This window comes from Mauremys mutica, unplaced genomic scaffold (assembly GCF_020497125.1).
Source record: "Mauremys mutica isolate MM-2020 ecotype Southern unplaced genomic scaffold, ASM2049712v1 Super-Scaffold_100251, whole genome shotgun sequence".
In the NCBI taxonomy this organism is placed as follows: domain Eukaryota; kingdom Metazoa; phylum Chordata; order Testudines; family Geoemydidae; genus Mauremys; species Mauremys mutica.
In genome coordinates, this window is record NW_025423295.1 from 383,887 (window position 1) to 407,816 (window position 23,930).

Sequence of the window (23,930 nt, forward strand, 5' to 3'; positions counted from 1 at the left end):
GGCTCTTTAATCCAGCAGAGAAAGGCATAACAAGACCCAATGGCTGGAAGGTGAAAAGAGACCAATTCATATTACAAATAAGACACAAATATTCAACAGCCAGGATAATTCACTACAGGAACAAGCTACCAAGGAAAATGATGGATTTGCCATCTCCTGATGTCATTTAATGAAGACTAGATGCCTTTCTGGAATGCATTTGCCCCATAAGTAGCTCTTGTGTCATACAGGAGGCCTGTGATATGCAGGGGGTCAGATTAGAAGCTCTAATGGTCTCTTCTGGCCATAAAGTCGACTAATTTCTGAAAAATTGAGTGTAGCATTGGGAGCAGCGTCCGCTGTTTTCCTGTCTAGCCAGCTTGCTTCCTAGAACGAACGCTCCTTGAGTGGGGTGACCACAGGGAGTAGCTCAAACCTCCAAAGTGCCTGGCCAGGGGCAGGACATTAGCCCAGCAAGAGAGGGGTGTGGCAGTGACATCACAAAGGCCTTTTGCAGGACCTCAGACTATTGGTCAAAGGTGGTGGGGAGGTGGTGACCTCACAGAGAGATGCTGACATCAGCCAGGCAGGAGACGGGCGAGGGGCCAGGGAAACCTCAGAGATGCCTGTGGCTTTGCTTCAGCAAGTCTCCTTCTCCAGGTCTCTCTTTGAGGACTGAGAGAGTATTCGGGTTCACGTACGTCAGCGCCAGGAGGAACCTCTTTCGAGTTTTCTCCTTCCCTTTTAGCAATTTTACAAGAAAATAGCCGACCCTGTTTAGAAGGTAAGAGCCTCCTCGAGGGAAGGGGTGTCATAGTGGCGTCACAATTCGGATGCCGGTGCCACCACCCCCCCACAATGTATGGAAGTTCCCACCACCCTGCTCTGTGTTCACAGTGCGGCAGAGAACAGCATCCACGGCAGTGATTTGCTCCTGGCTGCTGGAGCAGAGCAGCAGGCTCAGCTGGCAGAACTTCCCGGAGCGATGAAAGGGGAGGGGCCCTGTTGGCAATGGAGTGTGAAATGCTGAGATTGTTTAGGCTTCTGGGACGAGCCGATAACGTTGGGAATTGTGTATAAAGGGCTGACCTTGGGTGCGCTCTCATCGGCCAGCACTGTAAATAGGATGATAAGTCAAACAGGTGTGTAGGATGTTAATTAGGATGGGGTTACAGCTGCGGCTGTGTATATTGAATTAACCAATTAGCAACTGTTTGATTGCTTGCCATAATGGGATATAAGAGTATGCTGGAAATGAATAAAGAACTCTCTCTGCTTATGATCACATGGGTTGTCAGACTCTGTCCCTGCTCCTCTGCGATGCAACAAATGGTGACCCCGACGTGATTGAATGAGGACAGTGTTGGTGGCCTGAACTGAAAGGAGGAAAAGGAGGCGCACCTGAGTCTCAGTGTCGAGCGGCTAGGAGCCGCAGGGCGTCCGAAAAGAGGGGCGCACCTGAGCTCAGTGTCGAGCGGCGGCCACAGGGCGTCCGAAAAGAAGGGCGCACCTGAGTTCAGTGTCGAGCGGCTAGGAGCCGCAGGGCGTCCGAAAAGAGGGGCGCACCTGAGCTCAGTGTCGAGCGGCAAGCCGCAGGGCGTCTGAAAAGGGAGGCACACCCCAGCCCAGAGGTGAGCAGCTAACATGGGAACCGCTGCATCAGCGGAAGAAAGGACGGTGCATGAATATTTGATGCGCATCGCGGAGCGGCAGGGAGAGAAGCTCCCCTCTGATACGTTATCCCATCTGCTGCGGTGGGGATGGAGAAGGGGACTTTCTGTTCAACCAAGTACAATTTTTGATAAAACTGTTTGGGAGCGGCTAGGCTCCGAGCTTTGGAAGTCGGTGGCTCGGGGCGATAAGGAGGCCTTCTCCCTGAGTCCAGTATGGAATAAGGCGAAGGAGATAGTAGAAACTCTCGCGGCCGAGGCAGGAGTGCAGGCGGCCCTTTCTGAGCTTTGCCGCCCAACGCCCGGAATGCCTTCTGTGTTGCCGGTTGGAGCCAGAGAGTTTTTCGGTGGTGAGGACACGGTGATACCTTTGGCTTCCAACCCCTACCCTATGGATGATGTTGCCCCTGCTACGGCCCCACTACCCTCCAATGTGGCTATCGGCCCCGACATGATTGATCCTGCTACGGTCCCGTTACCCCCCGATACGCCCGAGCCTATGGAGACAGCCTTGCCGTATGCACCCCCTCCAAAGCCATGCCGTGTCCACGGGGCCTGGGGGTGCCTCGATTGCGGGGGGACAGAGGGGGCTCGGGTGGAACGTGTGCCATCAAACCCATATCCCGATTTGACTACGTTTACTCAGTTTACTCAGTTTGATGCCTTCTATAAGGAGATGGAGCGCCAGGGTCGACAGCTGCAGCATATGTGTGATAAGTTGGACCAATTGGAAAGTTTTCCACCTGGATCATCGCGGTCGCATCTTCACAAGTGCTTTCATTCAACTCGCCCCCCCGCCCCGCCTGGCCCCGGGGACCCTCCAACTGGAGACCCTCCGGATCCGGTACAGCGCTGGCATGGGGTTTTAAGAGAAGCCATCCTTGAAGGTCTAACACCCGAGGCCTTTCCGGTGATTACGCCAGACCCTCAACACCCTAATCATAGACGGTGGGCCCCTTTGGACTGGAAGTTGATCCGTGAGGCACAGAAATCGATCATGGCTTATGGACTAGATAATCCGTATGTACAGTCTATCATTGAACAGGTATTTGTTGGCCAAGCAATGTGTCCGTACGATGCGATTAAGCTAGCTGATATGCTTCTTACACCTACACAGAAACTGTTGTGGAAAGATGATTGGGCTAAGAGAGTTGACTTGGCTCTTGTCCGCAATTTGGATTTACCGGATGATGATCCTCGGCGCCTGGCCACTGCTGATATGTTTTTGGGAGCCGGTCGCTTTGTTGACCCGCACTTGCAAGCTCGCCTTGAGCCCCGGATCCTGCAGCAATCACAGGAACTAGCTTTGGCTGCCTTTAAAGCGGTGCCCCAGATGGGAAAGCCGACCCCTCCCTATGCTAAAATTACACAAGGCCCATCGGAACCGTATTCCACCTTTTTGGATCGCCTTCGAGAGGCTATTGATAGATCTCCTAATCTGACGCCAGAGGCCAGAACTGCAGTTGGACTTGATCTTGCAACCCAGAATGCAAATCCCACTTGCCGCCGTATATTAGCCACCTTGCCCAAGACTGCGACCCTGATGGAAATGATCGAGGCATGTGGTAGGGCCGCTATGCTTGAGGAGACGGATAAGGCGGCAATTCATGCTAAGGCACAGGCCTCTGCACTGGCCGTGGTGTTACAACCCCTGCTCGGGGGACAGCGGGGGGCTAGAAGACCGACCCGGCCAGCCGGCCCCTGTTTTGGTTGTGGAAAACCCGGGCATTTCCGGCGGAACTGCCCTATGCAAAATGGGCAGCGGGCCTCTGATGTGTCACCTGAAGCTGCAACTGGCGCTTGCACACGATGTGATAAGTTTGGACATCGCGCCGCCGACTGTTGGGCGCGTTACACGAAGGATGGAACACCGCTGCCGGGAAACGGATCACGGAGCGCCCCTCGGAGGAGCGCGACGACACAAGTGCCTCCACCCGCCAACCCGGCTGCCTGGAACACCTCACTGGAGCAACCCGTGGCAGTGCCGGAGTGGACTTGGCCACAGCGACAGATGTAGTTTTAGAGACTGACGAGGTTCAAGTTCTTCCTTCCAACACCGATGGTCCATTAGGATTTGGACTGAGTGCCCTTTTGATTGGCCGTTCGTCGACATCGAAACAAGGTATTTTTGTTTTGCCTGGCCTTATTGATGCCGACTATACGGGGAATATTGGGATAATGGTACGTGCCCTCTGTCCCCCTGTGACTATAACTGCTGGTACACGTCTTGCTCAGTTAATACCTTTCAAGGGATGTGTGCCCCGATCGACCCCGATTGACCGCGGGTCTCGAGGGTTTGGATCCACTGGCCCTCCCCAAACTGCCTTTGCTATGGACATCACTTTGCGCAAGCCCACCCGAACTGCTCGGCTTCAGGGATCCGATGGGCGGCAAATCACTCAGGAAGCCTTTATTGGGGATGCAATGCAGAGTGGGGTAACTGAGGCACCTGGGACGACAGAGGTAGAAGATACTGTGTTTACCTTGGAATCAGAGCACACCGAAGCGGTTGCAGCTGAGGCCCCCATGCAGAATGATGTAGGAGATGCGCCATCTAACCTAGTATCAGAATGCCCAGGGGCAGTTGTAAATGGGGCCCCTCTACAGAGCGACATGTGTCCTCAAGAACTGCCTGTGTGTGGAAAGGGAGACGAAGAGGAGCAAGGGAATTTAGCTGTGCAGCTGGCAGATACTGGCTCACCCATTTTTAGTATTGAAAGCTCTGGGGCTCAAAAAACATTTGTGCCTGTTACAGCTGCAGCAATTGAAGAACAAATCATTGCAGAAACTGTAACATCTATGGAAACCTCAGCTGAAACTTTAAAGCCTTTAGAAGCAGTGCCTGGAAAACTATTTCCTGAACTAGTCCAAGATATTACCACTGCTCATTCGGGATTTGAGGCTGCAAACAGTAGCAGTGAAGAAATTGCAACTGTGTTAGTATCAGAGATGTCTGCTGCAGTGGTGGATGGAATGTCTGAAAGAGCCACACGATGTACACAACCTGGGCCCCTGGAGGAAAGTTGCTTGTTTGCTATGCCAGGATTTTTTTTGTTTGATCCTCCCTGAATGATTTCATTGATTGAGATAATTTTTGCTTTGCCTGAATGTATAGGATGATGTCCTGATAATTTCCCCCGTAGAACTTGAACCACGATGGTGGTGGAACAGGAGAAAAAACACTCACATCATTGATATTGCCAGTGTCTAGAAATTCCTGACTAAAAAGACATTGAGAACTGACCCTGGTAAAGAAGCAAAGAATTGCACACTGGCAGGAAAAAATTTGGGACTCCTGCTAAAAACTGTGGTATTGATTGGATTTGGGGGTTTATTTTGCAGGCTGCGCCCTGTGTTGTGGAATTTTTTTTTTTAGCATGTATTGCCCTCCCTAATTGGATTGTAAATGATATTACCCCTCCCCATTACTAACCCCTGTTTTTTAGAGCCTATTTGTTTTTTGTTTTTAAGGTTTGAGAAGATTCGGCCTAAAGGTTTGTTGAGTATTCTTAAAGCGGGGAGTTGTAGGCATAAATCTAGGAAATTTGGGAGAATGGCTTTGAATTTATGTGACCCAAAATACCTTTATGTAAAGTGCTTTGGATCGGGCCCAGGCAGGCGCGCAATAGATAGAGAACTTGGAGAGGAAAAAAGGATCGGGCCCAGGCGGCGGGCAACAGACAACAAGCTTGGAATACTGGTTGATAACCTTGAGGGTGTAGTTGATAGAAAAGGTAATTAACTACTAGCGAGTAATGTTAGGCAGAGTACAAAGTTAACTCTGTGGTTGCTGGAGGGAATAGCAGTTGAATTTAGAAGTAAGTCAGGATGCAATTGTATTACTGTAAATGATTTAATTGATGATGTAATTTTCCTTTTTTTTTGACTGATGGTACTAAGGGTATTTGTATATTGTATGTAATTATTGATTGCCCAGTAGGGGTATATTTGTTTTTTGTTTTTTAGATGATTGAGGAATATGGATGTTAGCTGCTTAGTATTTGATATACCATGCATTTATTTACAGAGTTAAATTTATGTTATGTGTTTTATGTTGTTTTGTGGTGTTTGTTTGTTTGTTTCTTTTCTGGCCAGAATTGTCTTTTGCGTTTTATGTGGTTTATGTTGTGTTTTTTCTAGGACCCCCCCTCCCTCAGTGTCAGTTTGATCGCCTGACATCTGCGGGATGATTTGGTAATAGAAGTTTGCCACAAGTTGGTGTGCTATAGAGAAGGGGGGAATCCTGTAGAATTTACACCATTTATTTGTTGTGCTTTGTTTTTGTTTGGTGTTGTTGGGGTTATGTTAAGAATTGCATGGTTATATAGGTTGGCTTTATAAAGTTTTAATTTTGGTTTGTGATAGATTGTGGTGTTATGTTGTTATAAGTTGGAAATGTTTTGCTAATGTTTTTATCCCTTTTTTTTTCCCCTCCTTTTTGATTTTGGGTGGAGGGGGGAAGTGTTGGCAATGGAGTGTGAAATGCTGAGATTGTTTAGGCTTCTGGGACGAGCCGATAACGTTGGGAATTGTGTATAAAGGGCTGACCTTGGGTGCGCTCTCATCGGCCAGCACTGTAAATAGGATGATAAGTCAAACAGGTGTGTAGGATGTTAATTAGGATGGGGTTACAGCTGCGGCTGTGTATATTGAATTAACCAATTAGCAACTGTTTGATTGCTTGCCATAATGGGATATAAGAGTATGCTGGAAATGAATAAAGAACTCTCTCTGCTTATGATCACATGGGTTGTCAGACTCTGTCCCTGCTCCTCTGCGATGCAACAGGGCCCAGCCCCTGTAGCAGGAATGCAGGGCAGGCGAGTTCACGGCGGGCATTGTGGGATACTGGAGGAGGCCAGTTATGGCGATATAATGAACAGCAGCGTCTACACTGACACTCTGTCACTTTAAGTTTGCTGCAAAAAGCTCTAGGCCTCTCATCGAAGTTGTTTTAGTTTGTCAGCAAAGCAGGGCAGTTTTGTCGCCAGATGTGGCATTGCAGTGTGTGCACCAGCCACAAGCTGCCGACCGAGGGAGCGTTGTGTGTTTTTCACACACCAGAGCAATATAATTCTGCTGAAACAACTTTGTAGTGCAGACCTGGCCAAAGACTGACTCACACACAGCTTGCAAGGAAAACCTCACCTGCTCCTCTGCTTTGCAGAATCCAAACACAAGTAAAGCTTGTCAGGCCCCTCTGTAAAGATGGCAGGGAGTCAGGTGTGGGCAGGGCCGGCTCTGGCTTTTTTGCCGCCCCAAGCAAAAAAAATGGGGTGGGGCCACCGGAGCAACAAAACAGGGGGGAAAAACGGCACGGGTGGAGCGGCTAAGCGGGGGGATCATAGTGCAGCTGGAGCAGCAAAGTGGGGGGGGGGACAACACAAAAACGGTGGGGCTGGAGCAGCAAAGCAGGGGGGCAGTGGGAAAAACAATGGCGCGGCCGGCAAAGCAGGGGAAAAACAAAACAAAAAACCCCACAGGGTGGCCGGAGCCAGTGGACTCCCTGTGCTGCAGAGTGCGCGCCCGGTCTAGTGGGAGGGGAGGGAGCGGAGGGAGAGAGAAGGGGGGCGGCCAGGGCTTCAGCGGGACACTCACCATGTGGCCCCGACCACCGCGCTGCCTGGCACCCTCACTCCTTCTCTAGACTAACCAGTCCTGATATACTGTAACATGGTTATATTCCACCACCTTCACTGGTCACACCCAACAAAATGAATTATACAGGAGAAAGAAACAATCACAGAACCAGACAGAGACCATGCAAATAAACATACAAAACAATACAGAAGGGAGGATTTCACAACTACATCTATACAGACATAAGGGTTTTCCACCTGTGTCTATTGATAAGTGAGTTCTTGCCAGACAGGATGCTACCAAACTAAGTTTCCCTTTCTCTGGAGGTGATAGGAATATCAGGGCAGGATTGTATTCCTAACAGCCCAATCGCACCTTATTTCAGTGTGACTAGTTGGGAATGTGAGGATGTGACCATTCACTTCCCACCTTATGGCTGCCTTTGCTGTTTAGCCGAAGAACCAGGCCTCAGACTGTCACAGTAAGAGAAGGCCATTACACAGACAGACAGTGATTTTTTATTCTTTCTTTTATATCTTTATAACTAGCTAAGTGATAAAAATACACCTAAATTCTTAAAGTACAGGCCTTTGCAGACAGGCCTGAATATCTGTATCCTAATAGTCCTCAAGGTCAGGCAGCCTCTGGGTAAGGGGGTGGGGACTCAGATCCTTTCTCCACTCAATTCCAACAGGGTCATGTATAAACCAGGGAAGTTCCCCACAATAGCCAGACCAGATGTCAGCAGGATTCCTCCTCCTCCTCAGGGAGACTAAATCTCTGTACCTAGACAGCCGATCCGTCCGCTGCACCACAATCCCCCATGCCCGAGCCTCCCTGCCAAAGCCCTGCACCTGGCCCCATAGAATTAAGTCTCCCGTGTCACTGGGAACTCGACTTCTTGTGTCCAGAGCATCTCGGCCCCCTCAATAGATGACCTGAGAAACACAGTGTCCGGCTTTTCCAAAGAAGTGCTTAGACCCCCTCATCATGTGGCCTAAAGGATAAGGCATCTCCCTGTGGATCAGATGATTCAGGATTTGAGTCCCCTCGTGGTTGTGCTCACTTTGTGCTGCAAGTCCTGCTCCCTTCACAGCTGGAACCTCTTCTTGGCCGCTCAGGCCAATGCTCTGGCTTCAACTAGAGCCCTGGGAAGGAGTTGGGGGTTGGGCGTCACAGAGTCTGGGACCTGAGTCCCAGGTGCTTCCAGTCTCGCCTTTGCCATTCCTGACTTGCCAAAAAAATGGACGGCTCCACTTCCAAAGTGAGCACCTGGAGTGGGAACAGTCAGAGGCCCCACCAGGGGGCCTGGCCCTGCTTTCATACCTTCTTCTGATGTTGGCCACAGAGCATCAGCAGCCGCCCTGCATGCTGGCCTGACGGTAGCCTTCAGTGGGGGTTTGGCACGGCAGGGAGCAGCCTGGCCAGGTGTCTTTGTGCCTGTCTGAAGGCCACACATAGGCATGGTCCTGCCCTCCTCTTGGCCCACCTTCCATTGCTCTGTGGCTTTTAAACCTTCCCTTGGAGCTGTCAGCACCAGCTGCCTCTGCTCTAGGTGCCCAGAGGAGGAGAGGTGCTGGGCTCCAGTCTGGGACTCTGCCTCCCTCCTGCCTAGCCCTGACTATGAAGCCTGGCCCTGGCCCTCCTTCCCTCAAGCGCCAGGTGGGCAAGAGGAAAAGCACAGAGGCAAGTGCCAAACTTGTGGGCATCAGGTGAAGCCATGAGAATCCCAACCCTCAGGTGTCAGTAGCCAGTTCTAGAGCCCTAACCCACTGCAGCCGTCCCACCCAGAGGCCTGAGTCACATAACAGGATGGGAAAGACTTGTTCTTGTACAACAAGAGACAGGGAAGTGGAGCACTCTGAGCTCCAGGGCTTTACCACAAGCCGACACAAGGTCCCACTGAGATTTGAACTCAGATTGCAGGATACAGAGTCCTGAGTGCTGAAAAAGTTCAGAGGGGGAGCAGCAGAGATGAGAGTAAGAGAGACAGAGAAGCAATGAGGACAGAGTATAAGTGTAGAGGGGGTTCAGGTCTGGCTATTGTGGGGAACTTCCCTGGTTTATACATGACCCTGGTGCAATTGGCTGGAGAAAGGATCTGAGTCCCCACCCCCTTACCCAGAGGGTGCCTGACCCCAAGGACGATCTTTCTACTCTCCTGTGTGGCAGAGACCTCGTAACCCCAACAAGGCTGGGCCCAGGAATCCTGGGGGGTTTGATGACCCCCAATCTTGCCATGATCACTTGAACAGGGCTACAGTGTCCCCACTCTGGGCACTTCCCTGACCCACTCCTCATTGCATGTGCTTCAAGCAAACACCATTTATTACCCAGCAATCAGTGTAAAACACAAGGAAAGATGGGAAAGGAAAACACGTCACCCTGTTCTGTGGTGCAGGGAGATCACAACCAGCGTCTCTGGAGGGTCAGGGCAGGTCACAGTCTCTCCCTCACATGTCCCAGGCCTCCTCCCCAGGCCCTGGCTGTGCTGCAGGGACACCACGGGCTGGACACTTGCTCTGGCAGTGGCCACACGCTCTAGGTGACAGGCCCCTTGTTCCCAGTGTCAGCCCCCATGTAGGGGATATGATCCCCCCACCCCCAAAAGTCTGGCCTGCAAGATCTCTTGACGGGTGGCATCTCCTTGCACTGGGCCTTCTGCCCAGGGCCCCCCTCGCTCTCCCACGCTGCTCACTGCACCCACCTCCAGCCCCAGTGCCGCTGCGGCTCTGCCTCCAGCTCCCTGGGCTGCTCCTCTGGCTCCGCTTGCTGCAGCTCTTCTCCCAGCACAGATCTGCTCCCTGGGCAGCTTCTACGGCTCGTGCTGCTGCGGCTCGGCTCCCAGCATGGATCTGCTCTGGTTCTCCCCGGCTGGTGCAGCTCTGCTCCCCGGCTCTTCTCGGGCTCCTGCTCTCTCCTTAGCTCCGCCCCACTCTGGCCCAGGCAGTTCCAGCTCCCACGGAGGATGGGACCCCCTGGCCTGGTGACTCCCTCATTACACTGCCTGGCCTGTCAGTGCGGCTAACTTGGAGCTTTGGCCTCTCCCCATTGCCCCTGGGGACTGTCAGTCTCAGGGACCTGATTTCCCATTGGCCCTTCCCCCTTCTATTGGTGCTGGGAACTAGCCAACCAAACCCCAGAGACTGCCCAGACACAGCGAGAGACAGGCCCTGCCCCAGAGAGTTTACAGGCTCCACACCCAAAAAGTGGGAGGAGAAACAGACCCAGTGTCACACATCAGCACTGAGAGTAGAACCCAAGACTCCTGGCTCCTCCTGCTCTGACCACTAGACCCCACTCTGCTCCCAGATTTGGGGACAGAACCCAGGAGTCCTGGCTCCCCAAAGGGGCGGGAGTGGGGTCTAGTGGTTAGAGGAAAGGAAGATGGGTGTCAGGACTCCTGGGTTCCAGTCCCAGCGCTGGGGTTAGAGTGGAGTCTCGTACCTTAGCACAGGTGGGGCTGGGAGCCAGGACTCCTGGGTTCTTCCCATCCCCCCCGAACCATCTTGCACAGCAGGAGGGGGCTGGGCAGGAAGTGGTGCTAGGGTGAAAACTACCAAGAAATGCAAATCCTCGAAGGAGCCTGTGCCAGGAACCGGGTGGTGCAGAAACCACGGCCCCATCCCCACCTCTAACCCCCTCTTGGCTGGCACTGGATCGTGCCCCCTGTGCCCCCAATCCCCCCCCCTGCGAGCCCTGGGGGGCAGGGAATAGCCATGGTGCTGGGCTCCCCCATCCAATTGAAGTATTCAGTGTCGCAGTGACCCAAGGTGTGTGCACAGAATGGGGATGGGGAGTGTGTGGGGGGGAGGGGGGATGGATGGATGGATTGATTTCTGCATGTTTGTGTGGTTTTCTGCAAGGGTTTTCTGGGAGGGGTGTTATTACAGCTGTGGGTGTTGTGTTTGTGGCTGTGCAAGTGTGTGTGTTCATGTGGCTGGATTTGTGCATGTGTTTGCATCTGTTACCAGTTGTGTTGATGCTGGCTGGATTCATGCATGTGTTTGTGTATGTTTGCGTGTGTGTGTGTGCGCGCGCGCACTGCTGCCCTCTTTCGGCACAATTGTTTCTCTGTATGTCACAGCCCCCATACCGTCGACCCTAATGGTGGTTTCCCCATGTTACAAGGGCTGGCTGGCCTGACACTTCTCCCCTCTGCGGAGTGTGGCGGGGGCTGCAGCTCACCCCCTGTGGGGCAGGAGTGCCAAGGTGCAGGCACTGGGCTGTGCTGCACCTGGAGAGCAGTTCAGGTGAGGCAGGGCAGGGCGTGTGGTGTCTGTTCTGCGTTGCCTGGTGCTGGGCCATTGCACAATCCCCAGCCACGCCGCACAGCGAGTCCCGAGAGGGGACAGGGGACCAAGCAGATGATCCAGCACGAGGGGGAGAGGACATGTGGTTGGGGGGAGGGAAAGGGGCTGCACTGGGGGAATGCGGAGCAGGGGTGACACCCCAAAAACCTGCAGCAAAGCGATGGACAGATGGGGTGGGTGGGTAAAGAGGCAGCGGGACTAAAATCTAAAAGGGGAGTGTGGGGTCAAGTGGTCAGAGCGGGTGAGGGTTGGTGGTCAGAATTCCTGGGTTCTATCCCCAGCCCTGGGAGGGGAGTGGGGTCCAGTGGTTAGAGTGTGTGTTGGGGGGGAGCCAGGACTCCTGGGTTCTCTCCCTGGCTCTGATCCTCTTGTGCAATCCCTCGGCAGTTACCCAACTCGCCAGCTTGTGGGAGCGAGGGGCTGGGGCTGGGTTGTGACACGGCCCAGAGTCCTGTGCTGCCCCTTTGTTACCCAACCCGGGGGATGGTCTGGGAGACCCGCTAAGAAAGGTGCTTCTGGTGGGTTTGTGTGTGGGTCACGCTGCCCCCTGCTGGATAGACCCCTCTAGGTCAAAACCAGTCTCAGCCCGGGTCAGACCCTGGGAGCCCAGCCCCGTCTGTCGCCACGGCCATGTCTATTGGTCTCCTGGAAAGGTCCATTCTCATTGGGAGCTGTCCAGTGGCAGTGAGTTCCACAGGCCTCAGCACAGGCTGTGTGGGGCAGGAGGTCCTTGTGTTGGGAGGAGTGGGAGTGAACTGTGTGCGGTTGTGTCTCTGAGCACAATTGTGAATATTCTGGTGTGTGTGTGTGATTGTGAGTATGGCTGGAGATGTGATTGTTTCTCTCTTTGGGGGTTGGGCTAGCATGCCCCTCTGGGTGTGTTGTGTGTGAGTGTTCTTGGGATTGTGTGAGTCCCTTTGTGCGTAAATGTGTGTGTGTGTCACTTGCTGCAGGATACAAAAGCCTGCAAAGCCAACACACACACACCAGCAGGGGGCAGCAGGGACACACACGTCTCTCCTGGGCCAGCTTGGACAATTTCCCATCACGACCCGGCACAGTGCTGGTGCCCCCACACGGGGGTGGGCAACGACCGGGCTGGGAGGGGCAGATGTGCTGGATTCAGAAGGAAGCACTTTGGGAAAATCAGTCAAGGCTCTTAGCAGAGCTGAGACACAGACCCAGTGACCCCTGCACCACCCTGGGAGGACATTGGGGTCTAGTGGTCAGAGCAGGAGGGGGTTGGGCACCAGGACCCCTGGGTTCTATCCCTGGCCCTGGGAGTGGAGGGGGTCTAGAGCAGGGGGACTGGGAGCCAGGACTCCTGGGTTCCATAGGGGAGACTGTTTTTTCCTGTGCTCCCCTCCCTAGAGATCCCAGCCCAGCCCCCTAGTGGAGAGTGAGTGGGAGCGAGGGAAGTTGCTCTCCCACTTCAGAATCATGATTCAACGCCCCCCCCAACCATGGGCTGTGACATCATAGACCTCCCCCTCCCCCAGGCAGACAGTAGAAGCCCCGCCCCCACCAGAGAAGTGAGGGTCTAATTGCACCCACAACAAGCCCACTGAACCCCTCCCCCACTCTACCCCCCTAACCCCCACTCCCCTCCCAGAGCTCGGGGAGAACCCAGGAGTCCTGGCTCCCAGTCCTGCCCCACCCCCGTATTTCCATATGGCTCCATCCAACAGCTGCCCCCCCCACGAGTGGGGAGAGATGAGGCCAGGGGAGAAGCAGGCGGGGGGGGCACTGGGGACGCGGCACTGTGGGGAGGGGGCAGGGCCGGGCCGGGACCCCAGGACACATGAGTTCGCATGAGGAGCCGGAGGGGGGCGGGGCAGGGGCTCTCTGGGGGCGGGGCGGGGATGAGGAGTTGCATTGGGGGGGGAGGTGTCAGGTTGACCCAGGGACCCGCCCTTACCTGGGCTGGAGCGGATGGAGGCGCCCCAGGGCAGGCTGGGAGTTTTAGTTCCTGGCTCGTCTCAGAGCGGAAGTGACGGGAGGTTGCTCAGACAACGCCCCGCCCGGTGCACTCTGGGAAGCGTAGTTCTCCCTTTCACACACACGCGGCCTCATTGGAGGAGGGGCCGTAACTCGTCACTTCGCCGCGCCCCTCCCCGCTCCCTGATTGGCGGAGAAAGTGCGGGACAGAGACGCTGCGCGTGGGGGGAGGCCCCGGTTCCCTCGCCCCGAGGCTTCGCTGCCGCCCCCCCCCGGCATGCGCTGCGGCCGTTGGGATTCGAATCCCGCGGGGAATCCGAGCGGGGGAGGGAGCACAGGGCAGAGGCCTCCAACCCCGCCCCCAACCTGCCCCCGCAGTGTCCCCCCCCCGCTGTGACCCTCCCGCCAGCCCTGCCCCCGGCATCCCCTCCCCCACCCTGTCCGCTCTGCCCGGCCTTTCCATTCACCCCCCCCCCCGCCCTCAGCGCCCCGACCTCCTCCTCCTTCCCGCTATTGGAAAGTGCTAAGCACCATCTGACCATTCAAGGTCGGAGCGCACGGCCCAGGAGGGGGAGGGTTTGGCTCTGGGGTTTCACTTCAGCCCAGTCTAGAGAGAGGGGCCCAGCCATGGAGTTTGGCTCAAGAAGACCAATTCTCCAATTTGTTCAGGGCGTTTTGAATTCCAATCCTGTGCTCCAAAGTGCTTGGTGTCAGTTGCCAATTTTAGAAGCCTGCTCTCCACTCCATTTTCCAAATCATTCATGAAAATATTGACTAGTATCGGACCCCGGACTGATCCCGGCCGGACCCACTCGGTGCACCCTCTCCGTTGGACAGCCAGACATGGAGAAGGGCTCTTGGAGTCTGGGCTTTCAATCAGCTCTGCACCCACATGACACTGATTGCAGCTAGATCGCATTTCCCTTGTTTGCTTGTGAGAATGTCCTAGATCCCATCTACTGTTTATCCACCTCCACTACGCCAGAACCCTGCCAAAGAAGGAAAGAGGCTGGGTTTGGAATGATTTGTTCTTGACAAATCCATGCTCACTAGTCCTAAGAACCAAAGTGTCCTGGAGGTGCTGCTGACACACTGATTGTTTAAGAATGTATTCCAGGATCTCTCCAGCTATGGAAGTGAGGCTAGCTAGACTGTAAGGCCCAGGGGTCTCTTTGTTCCCCTCTTAAAGATAGGTCCTGTCTTGTTCATGGATGGGAAGATGTTCTTTTTCAGGGATCTCAGACGAGAACTGGGTCACAACACCAGGTTTGTTAAGGCCACAAAAACAGAGGCAGGAACCTCTTCTCTCCTGCTGGCAAAGAAGCCCAGGTACCTAAGAGACAGGGACTCACATCCCTGAATGGGCTTTAAAAAAGGCAGTGGTTAAAAAGTTTGGCCACGACTATTTCTTGTTTCCACAGACTAGACATTTTAGCAAACTTTAGAATTACTTCATGCTAAACACCAAGAAACTCCCCTTTCTCCTTCACAGAGGGGTTTAACTCCCCTTATCTCACTCAGTCTCACAACTGCCCAGAGTTCGAGAACTGTCCCTGTTCCCATTGGACAGATGGGGAGGAGCCTGAGGTCCAGAGAAGGGAAGTGACGTACCCAAGGACCTACACAGCAAGGCAGTGGCAGAGCCAGAAAGAGAAGCCATCGGTCTTGACTCCTGTTCTAACAAACAGCAAAAACCCCCAGAGGCAGGGATAGAGCCCAGGAATCGAGATGGTGGGGAAATTTCACTGAAACCATTTCTGTCAGAAAATCCCCTTCAGACTAAACCAGTTTGTTTCTCGAAATCAAAAGTGGGATGAAAGTTCTTTGCAAAAATATTTTGTTGCAAAACAAAAGCATCTCCTGTTTGTCACAGTGTGTTAAATTGTCTCTTCGCACACAAAGGGGAGACACTTAGATCTCAAAAATTAGATAACATGCTTCAGTCTTAGCTAAGATGTTGCTGCTCTTCACAATTTCAAAATAAAAAAATACAAATCAAATAGACTATTTCAGCTATTCTATTATGTCATAATCTGTTCTGAGTAAACGTGATAGGACACTCATATTATGCACTACTCCTAGTGACACTCTCCAATGGATCCCCATCCTCCACCCACCGTGACGTAGGTAGGAGCGGATCATTATTATCCCTACTTGAAAGAGGGAGAAGCAAAGGCTGAGAAAGGAGAATTGACTTGTTTTAGGTCACACAGCCAGCCAGTGGCAGAGTTGGGAATAGGACCCAAGAGCCCTGATTTTCAAACTAACCATCAGATCTTGAATTTCATCCATTGACTGACCTGAATAAAGTGCTCTCAGATGAGCTCCAGACCAACAACAGTGCACAGTAATTATTCAGCAAGTATTTTAGGAGAACTGCAGTGTTAGAGAGAATCATGAACTGTTCAGAGACAATTAATGCAGAGGAGCGGCAAAATTCATCAAACATAGAAGTGGTTATGACTTATTTACTTAGTCTTAAAAGAGAACAACAAGGACCTGAGTCTCCTCCCTGTCAATAACCCCCTGCTCAGCCAATCAGGGTAGAGACTGAGGACGGGAGGCTGAGGGTTCTCACCAGAGAGCCCAAAGGATGGCCCAGGCACTGGTGGGGATCACTGCCTGAGCACTATTTCAGCCCCACATTTTTGGGTGGACCTCCCACAGTGGGAGCTGCAGAGCAGTCCCCTGCGGCCCACACACACACACCTCCTGGTGTTGGGAGGGGAACAGGAGAAAGGACAAAAGAAGCAAGAGAAGAAGAGAGGAGGGAGAGATGGATGGAAGAAAAGGTGAAACCAAAAGGACAAATCCTAATGTCCCCAGTGATTCTAAGGGACAAAATCCCAGGTGCAGAATAAAATTCTGCCTCCTTAAGTTCGTGTTTTCCATGCCTAGAATTCAATTGTCACCAGATGGATCAGACTGAACAGGTTTCAAACCTCAAGGAGGCTCTTACCTTCTAAACAGGGATGGCTGTTTTCTAGTAAAATCACTAAAAGGGAAGGAGAAAACTCGAAAGAGGTTCCTCCTGGAACTCATGTCCGTGAACCCGAATACTCTCTCAGTCCTCAAAGAGAGACCTGGAGAAGGAGACTTGCTGAAGCAAAGCCCCAGGGGTGTCTGAGGTTTCCCTGGCCCCTCACCCCTGTCCTGCCTGGCTGATGTCAGCATCTCTCTGTGAGGTCACCACCTCCCCACCATCTTTGACCAATAGTCTGAGGTCCTGCAAAAGCCTTTGTGATGTCACTGCCACACCCCTCCCTTGCTGTGCTAATGTCCTGCCTCTGGCCAGGCACTGTGGAGGTTTGAGCTACTCCCTGTGGATCACCCAGTTAAAGACCATCAACTATATAATCGACCCATTGAGAGAAGGCAGATACACCTTGTGACTCAGCAAGGTATGCAGGGACCTGCCTATGGACAGAACTCTAAGGTTTTTCTATGCCACGTGCTGGATAGTGTGTCTTTGGGACAAAGAAAGCAAAGACCACATGGCAAGAGACTATACAAGGCTGATGCCTCGTCTCCATCTTGTCTTCAATCCTACTTCATACCTCTGGAGGGACTTTGCTACAAACTGAAGCTCTGTACAAAGGACTTAATGACCCATCCCAGCTGTGGATGGACTCCAGAGACTGTATTTGAACCTGCAGTTTATTCCATCACTGCTACAAGCCTGAACCAAGAACTTTGCCATTCCTGGATGTGAAGGGTTAAAATCCATGTGCATTTTGTATAACAACCTGGTCTATGGATTGTGCCTGCTCTTTTCCAGACCCAACATCCAGAGTATGGTCAAGGGACCAGAGGCCTAGCAAATCGTGATCAGCTAAGAGAAAGCTGGGTAAACAGAAAGTCTTGCTTGCTAAGATAGGCCTGGTCAGCAAATTGCCAGGTGTTGGAGCTAAGAACTAAAGAATTGTGTCTTATTCAGAGTTGCAGATTGAACAAAGAATCCCTGTTCCTATTGTGTTAGTCGCTTCTGTAGGGAGACGTTCTTCCCACAGATCCAACCTTGAGTTTATGAAAAGTTGGCACAGGTCAGTAACCAATACCTTGCCTTTAGACACACAGAAAACAATCTTTATTGCCATATACTTTCACTGTTTCTTTGCTTTAACCCCTAGGAATGTACCTGTTGGACAATCAAAGGAGTTGCTCCATTCCAATGGACCCCAAATCAGAATTCAACATAGATATTTTATACTAATAACATTTTATCAAAGTATTCATTAACTGTTAACTTGCTAATTTAAGACCATGGCCAGAGACATTATATAACCTGTTGGTGTCATAAACAGTTAGTTAAGGGTTAAGGTTTTTTTCTACCTGTAAAGGGTTAACAAGCAGTACCTGTGAACACCTGACCAGAGGACCAATCAGGGACAAGAGATTTTCAAATCTCTGTGGAGGGAAGCCTTTGTCTGTGTTCTTTGTTAAAGTTCTCTTTTTGGATCTAAGAGAGGCCAGTCATGTCTCCAAGTTCTCCTGGAGTAGTTCCTACTATTCAATAGTAAGTATTAATTAGAAAGGCGGATTAGTCTTATAATTTGATTTCTACATTTGCAATTATGTGTTTGCTGAAGGAAATGCTTTATTCCTGTTTGCTGTTACTTTGCTTTTACTGAGAAAGAAAGGAGGAGGGGGAATTCTCTCCAGGTTTATAGGTTAGACTCTGTGTATTGTTCCACCTTGGTATTACAGAGACAAGTTACTTTGCTTTTTATTCTTTAATAAATTCTTTTCTTTTCTTTGGACTTGGTTAATTCCTTCTCTTGTGGAAATTCAGGGGGAGGGGGGAAATGGTTTGTTTCCCTTTGTGTTTGATTCAAGAAGTTTGAATCAAGCTATCTCTCTCCAGGACAGGGGAGGGGGAAGGAAGCAGGGGGGAATGGTTTGTTTCTCCTGGGTGTAAGAACTCCATGGATTTGGGGCTCTTGGGATCCCCAAGGATTTTGGGGAAGGACTGTGTCCCAATACACGTACATTATTGGGTGGTGGCAGCGTATCAGATGTAAACTAGGATTTTAGTTTAGAGGAGTCCATGCAGGTCCCTATCTTGTGAACTCAACAGCTCCAAGTGGGGGTGAGACCTATGACAGTTGGCTAATGTGCTTATCTTGTCTTGCTGCAAAACCTATCCCGGGGTGTGGAACTGCCTACCCCGTCACTTTCCCCCACCCATGGAAAATCTATATATTCTATTTTAATCAATTGATTGACAGTGTCACTGAGCCTAATAAGCAAGTTGACACTCCGACAGCGCTGTGTGTAATAAACTCCTATGCTTGACCTCTAGACGGTGTGGATTTATGTCCTTCACTGGTGAAGCTAGTAGTTTATAAACCATAATGGCTTTACTAGTCGCTAAGCCTGTCTTCAATATAAGTACCATCAAGTTTATCATAAAAGTAAATGAAATGTTGTCTAGGGACTCACTCATCCCTCCACAGCCACCCTGTCTTAAAGTTGGTTTAACACCTAAATTTTAGTATTAGAACCCAGGGGCCGTACCACTTGGCTTTGGAACCCCTGTCCCCTGCCTAGCAAGTGCTATTGAATTGAGGGTGAGTCCCTCAATCGGAGTCTGCCAAGCACAGTTGTGCTGCCCTCGATTCACACAGCAAGGATAACAACCCTTTATTTCTCCTGCCCCTGTAACATGGAGACTGGAAATCCAACACCAGACAAAAGTGATCATTTCGGCAAGCAACCCAACCTATTTCCAACATGCTGTAAAATCCACATGCAGACTCATACACAAAACCTTGCAAGAAAATCTTCCTGAAGGAGGCTGAGGCACCTGCTGCTGGAGGGAAAGAGGGAGCCGTGGGTTGGGATTGAGGAGCACTGTAAAAAGGCGGGGGGGGGGCTGTATGTTGGGATTGAGGGGCACTGGGAATAGGAGGGGGCTGTGGGTTGGGACAGAGGAGAAGGGTGAAGAGGAGCAGGCTCTGGTTGGGAGTGAGGAGCAGTGAGCACAGGAGGGGCTGTGGGTTGGGTCTGAGGGGCACTGGGAATAGAGGGGACATGGGTTTAGGCTGAAGAGCATCCTCGTTTGAGGATCCAGCAGGACAGGGGAAGGCAGCAGGTGATTCTAATTCCTTAGGGACATTCTGTGTGTGTGTCTGTGTGTGCAGGGGAGGAACATGCTCTATGTTATTCCTCCAGCCTGTGAGGACAGAGGGGCTGTCAGGAAGTTGCCCCTTCAATCCCACACACACAAAGGCCCTTCTGAGGAAAGGCAAAATCCTGAAGAGAAAAAGTAACACCAAAGAGGACTCTAGAAAGACAGATTTTTAAGATCTAAGGCCTTGTCTACACTACAAGACTATTTCGAATCAACTTAGTTCGAATTTGTGGATTCGACCTTATGAAGTCGAATTTGTGTATCCATACTAAATACACTAATTCGAATTTCTGAGTCCACATTCACGGGGCCAGCGTCGACTTTGGAAGCGGTGCACTGTGGGAAGCTATTCCACAGTTCCCGCAGTCCCCGCTGCCCATTTGAATGCTGGGTAGAGCCCCCAATGCCTGCTGGGGGGAGAAATGTGTCGAGGGTGGTTTTGGGTAAGTGTCGTCATTGAACCGTCAATCACAACCTCCCTCCCTCCCTCCGTGAAAGCGCCTGCGGGCAATCTGTTCGTGCACTTTTCTGGTCAGTGACAGCGCGGACACCACAGCACTGCAAGCACGGAGCCCGCTGCGATCATCGCCGTTTTCTCCTCCTCGCACTTTATCGTCCACCTCTTCCACAGTCAGCTGCTGAGAAATTGGGCTACTTTTCAATGGTGCTGCAAGCACTGGGGGACCATAGGGGACGTTTTACAAACATCAACGTCGGGTGGCCGGGCAAGGTTCATGATGCGTGTGTTTTCAGGAACTGTGGGCTGCTCAGATGCCTGCAGGAAGGTAGTTTCTTCCCGGACCACGAAATAACTGTTGTGGATGTGCAGATGCCTATAGTCATCCTCAGGGACCCAGCCTGCCCGCTAATGCACTTGCTCATGAAGCCCTATACAGGCGCCTGGGACAGCGACAAGGAACTCTTCAAATACCAGCGAGCAGCGTGACCTGTGACTGTTCAGTTTCTTTACAGAGAAGCTGAACCTGCCCCTGTTTCTTTACCCACTGACTGTTGACTCTCCTCTTCGGTTACATACCCCGTTCACCCCGTTACCCCCACTTCCAGCACACGTGTAAAAATAAAATACATGTCCCATTATTACTTAACAAAGGTTTCTTTATTCATGACTTTTCGTGAAAGGGTTGAAACTGGGACGCAGGCTGTGCTGGGTAGGGTGTGCGGTGATGTAAAGACCGCCTCTAAACTCAAGGAATGACAGGCTCCTGCTCCTAGAGCGGTCCGCAGTGCCGGAAGGCTTCTTTCAACGGAGCCTGCCATCCCTCTTTATGGAATTCTGTGTGCGGGCGGATATGTGACCTTGTGGTGGAGGAGGACGGATACAGATTCCTCAGCTGCGTGACTCAGCGGTCCAGGACAAGGACCGCTGTATAAGATCTGTAACCGCCCTCCCCCGCTGCAAAGTCACATCTCCCCCGCCCACACAGATCCTGGAAACCACCTCCAAAAACCGACCAGGGTGCCTACTGACTGCACCGTGTGTGTGACCCGCTGCTGATCCTGCCCCCGTGTCTGTACCCTGGGAAAGGTGACTGTCCTATGCAATTAACCACCCCCTTCCCCACGCCCCCCATTCAAACACAGTCTTCTTTGAAAAAACATAACGGAAACAGTAATTAACAGCAAAGCATGTTTATTAATTAAGTAGACAGTTAGGGGATGGGACTGGGATTGGGACTACTGTGAGTCTGGAAGTGAAGGACTTCGGCAAATGTAGGGTATGATAGCTTTTGGGTACTTGAGCACTGTGCTGTGGTGCAGTGACAGTATTCACGTCCCCGGCCGCCCCTCCTCCTGATTATTTTCGGTGAGGGGGGTATGGGACTTTGTGGCGGGGGAGTGCGGTTGCAGATACACTGCAGGGTGTCTCTGTCCTCCTGCGGTCCTGCAGAACATCCACAAGGCGCCTGAGCGTGTCCGTTTGCTCCCTCACTAGTCCAAGCATTGTTTCAGTCGCCTGCTTGTCTTCCTCACACCACCTCTCCTCCCGTTCGCTGTGTGAGCACTGGCACAGAGAGACAGTCTCCCTCCACTGGCTCTGCTGGTCCGCTTCTGCTAGGTAGCAGCCCATATGTTCCTCGAACATCTTGTCCCTTGTCTTTTTCTTTCGCCGCCTAATCTTTGCCAGCCTCTGTGAGGGGGATGCTGTGGCAGGTCTGGAGACAGTGGAAGCTGTGAGATGGGAAACAAGGAGTGAATTCCTTGCAAAGATACATTTTTGCGAACAATTAACTGAGTCTAGGCTGTCTCTGTGAATTCTGGGTTGAGACCCCTGTGCCTGCTGGGGCAGAAATCATTTTCGCGGTGGATTCTGGGTAAATGTCGCCAGTCATTCCTTCCTCCGGGAAAGCAACGGCAGACAATCATTTCAAGCCCGTTTTCCCAGAATTGCCCTGGCATACGCCATAGCGTGGCAACCATGGACACTGTTTTGCCTTTTGTGTATGTCACCGTATGTGTACTAGATGCCGCTGACAGAGGCGGGCCAGCAGCGCTACACAGCAGCATGCTTTTGCTTTTGCATGACAGCAGAGATGGTTACCAGCCATATTGCACCATCCAAACCCTTCCATAAATTGGAACAAAGATGATCATGGCTACCAGCCCTTTTGTACCATTTGCTGCTGTCATAAGTGCCCCTGGCTGCTCTTAGCCAGGGGCGCAAAAGCCAAAATTGGGAATGACTCCCTGAGTCAATCCCTCCTTTTTGGTATCTAAAAATAGAATCAGTCCTGCCTACAATATAGGCAAGTGTACTAGATAACCACTGTATCATAGAACCAGAGAGCACAGCTGCTCTGTGTCAGATCCTGCAGAAATTATGATCTGTATGCTATTCACAGGGGGTGCTCCTGCAACAACACCACCTGTTCATTCCGTTCTTACCCCAGCCTTCCTGGGCTACCATACCATTGTCCCAACACTTGTGTGATGAAGTAATAAAGAATGCAGGAATAAGACACAGTGACTTGTTTGTGAGAAATGAGTGGAAGGAAGCCTCCAGCTGCAATGATAGTCCAGGCAGGACATTAAGGAGTGTGGATGAAGGAGCCCATCATCCCTCTGCTAGTACAGGGGCAATTGAATCTTTTATTAAAAATGAAGGGTGGGGGCTGATGGAGCTCAGCCCCCTGTTGCAATGATGAGGATGGTTACCAGCCATATTGCACCATCTGCCATCAAAAATTAGGGACAGGCACCCTTGATCGACCTTACTGATGCTAGTCGGCATGGTTACCAGCCCTTTTGCACTGCCCCATGTGCCAATAGGCTGATGATGAGGACGGATTTCCATCATTTTGTACCATCAGCCATCCATAGCGTGGGGGGAGCAAGGATGTTGGTGTTGAGTGCTGCACCATCACGTCTATCTGCAGCATTCAGTAAAGATAGGGTGACATGTAAAAGAGTCAACAGAGGATTGTTTTCACTTCTGGTGGTGGGTGGGGTGTGTGCGCAAATTGCCGAACTATGCCCTGACCCACCGCAGACACTGTGTTTGACCCTAGAAGCATTTGGAGCTCATCCAAGAATGCAAATACTTTTCGGAGACAGCAGGAACTGTGGGATACCTTGCGTCCTCATTCCCCCCTCCCTCCATGAGCGTCCATTATATTCTTTGGCTTTCCGTTACGCTCGTCACGCAGCTGCGTGCTGAGTCTGTGCTATGCCGTCTGTCCGTAGATTTTTTAAAAATACTTTGGACCAGGCGTAAAATTACAGTAATTAACCTAATTAGATGCAGGAGTCTCCGAGCGAAATCACCCTGAGGAGGGTCACTGAAGGAGATAGAGAGTGCATGCTGCGTGAAAGCTGGCACGAACCAGGGCCCGATGCAGCCGTGCTCGGAGAGGCAGTGGTCCCTGAGTACCTCATGAAAGCCTTGCATGGAAAACTGTGCTACCACGGAGCACCCAATAAGGCAGCTCTCCTCAGGAACCTCCTGCTGATGCTTTTCGATTAACGCAAGGAGAGCTTCGTGGAGATCTCCAAGGATGATTTCTGTTCTATCCCCATATATAGAGAGTCCTCCTTTTCACACAGTTAAGATTCCTGTTATATTAAGAACAAAAGTTAACATGGTTAAAGCACTTACCGACTGCTCCTTCCCCTGATTCAGGATCCGGGTTAATGGCCGGGGAGGGTTGTTGGGGGATCTCCGTGATGAAGAGATCCTGGCTGTCGGGGAAACCAGCGTTGTAAGCGCTCTCGCCTGCCTCGTCCTCCACAAACCCTTCCACATCTTCCCCGTCCGCGAACATCACCGAGGAACTGGCCGTCGACACTGTCCCATCGTCA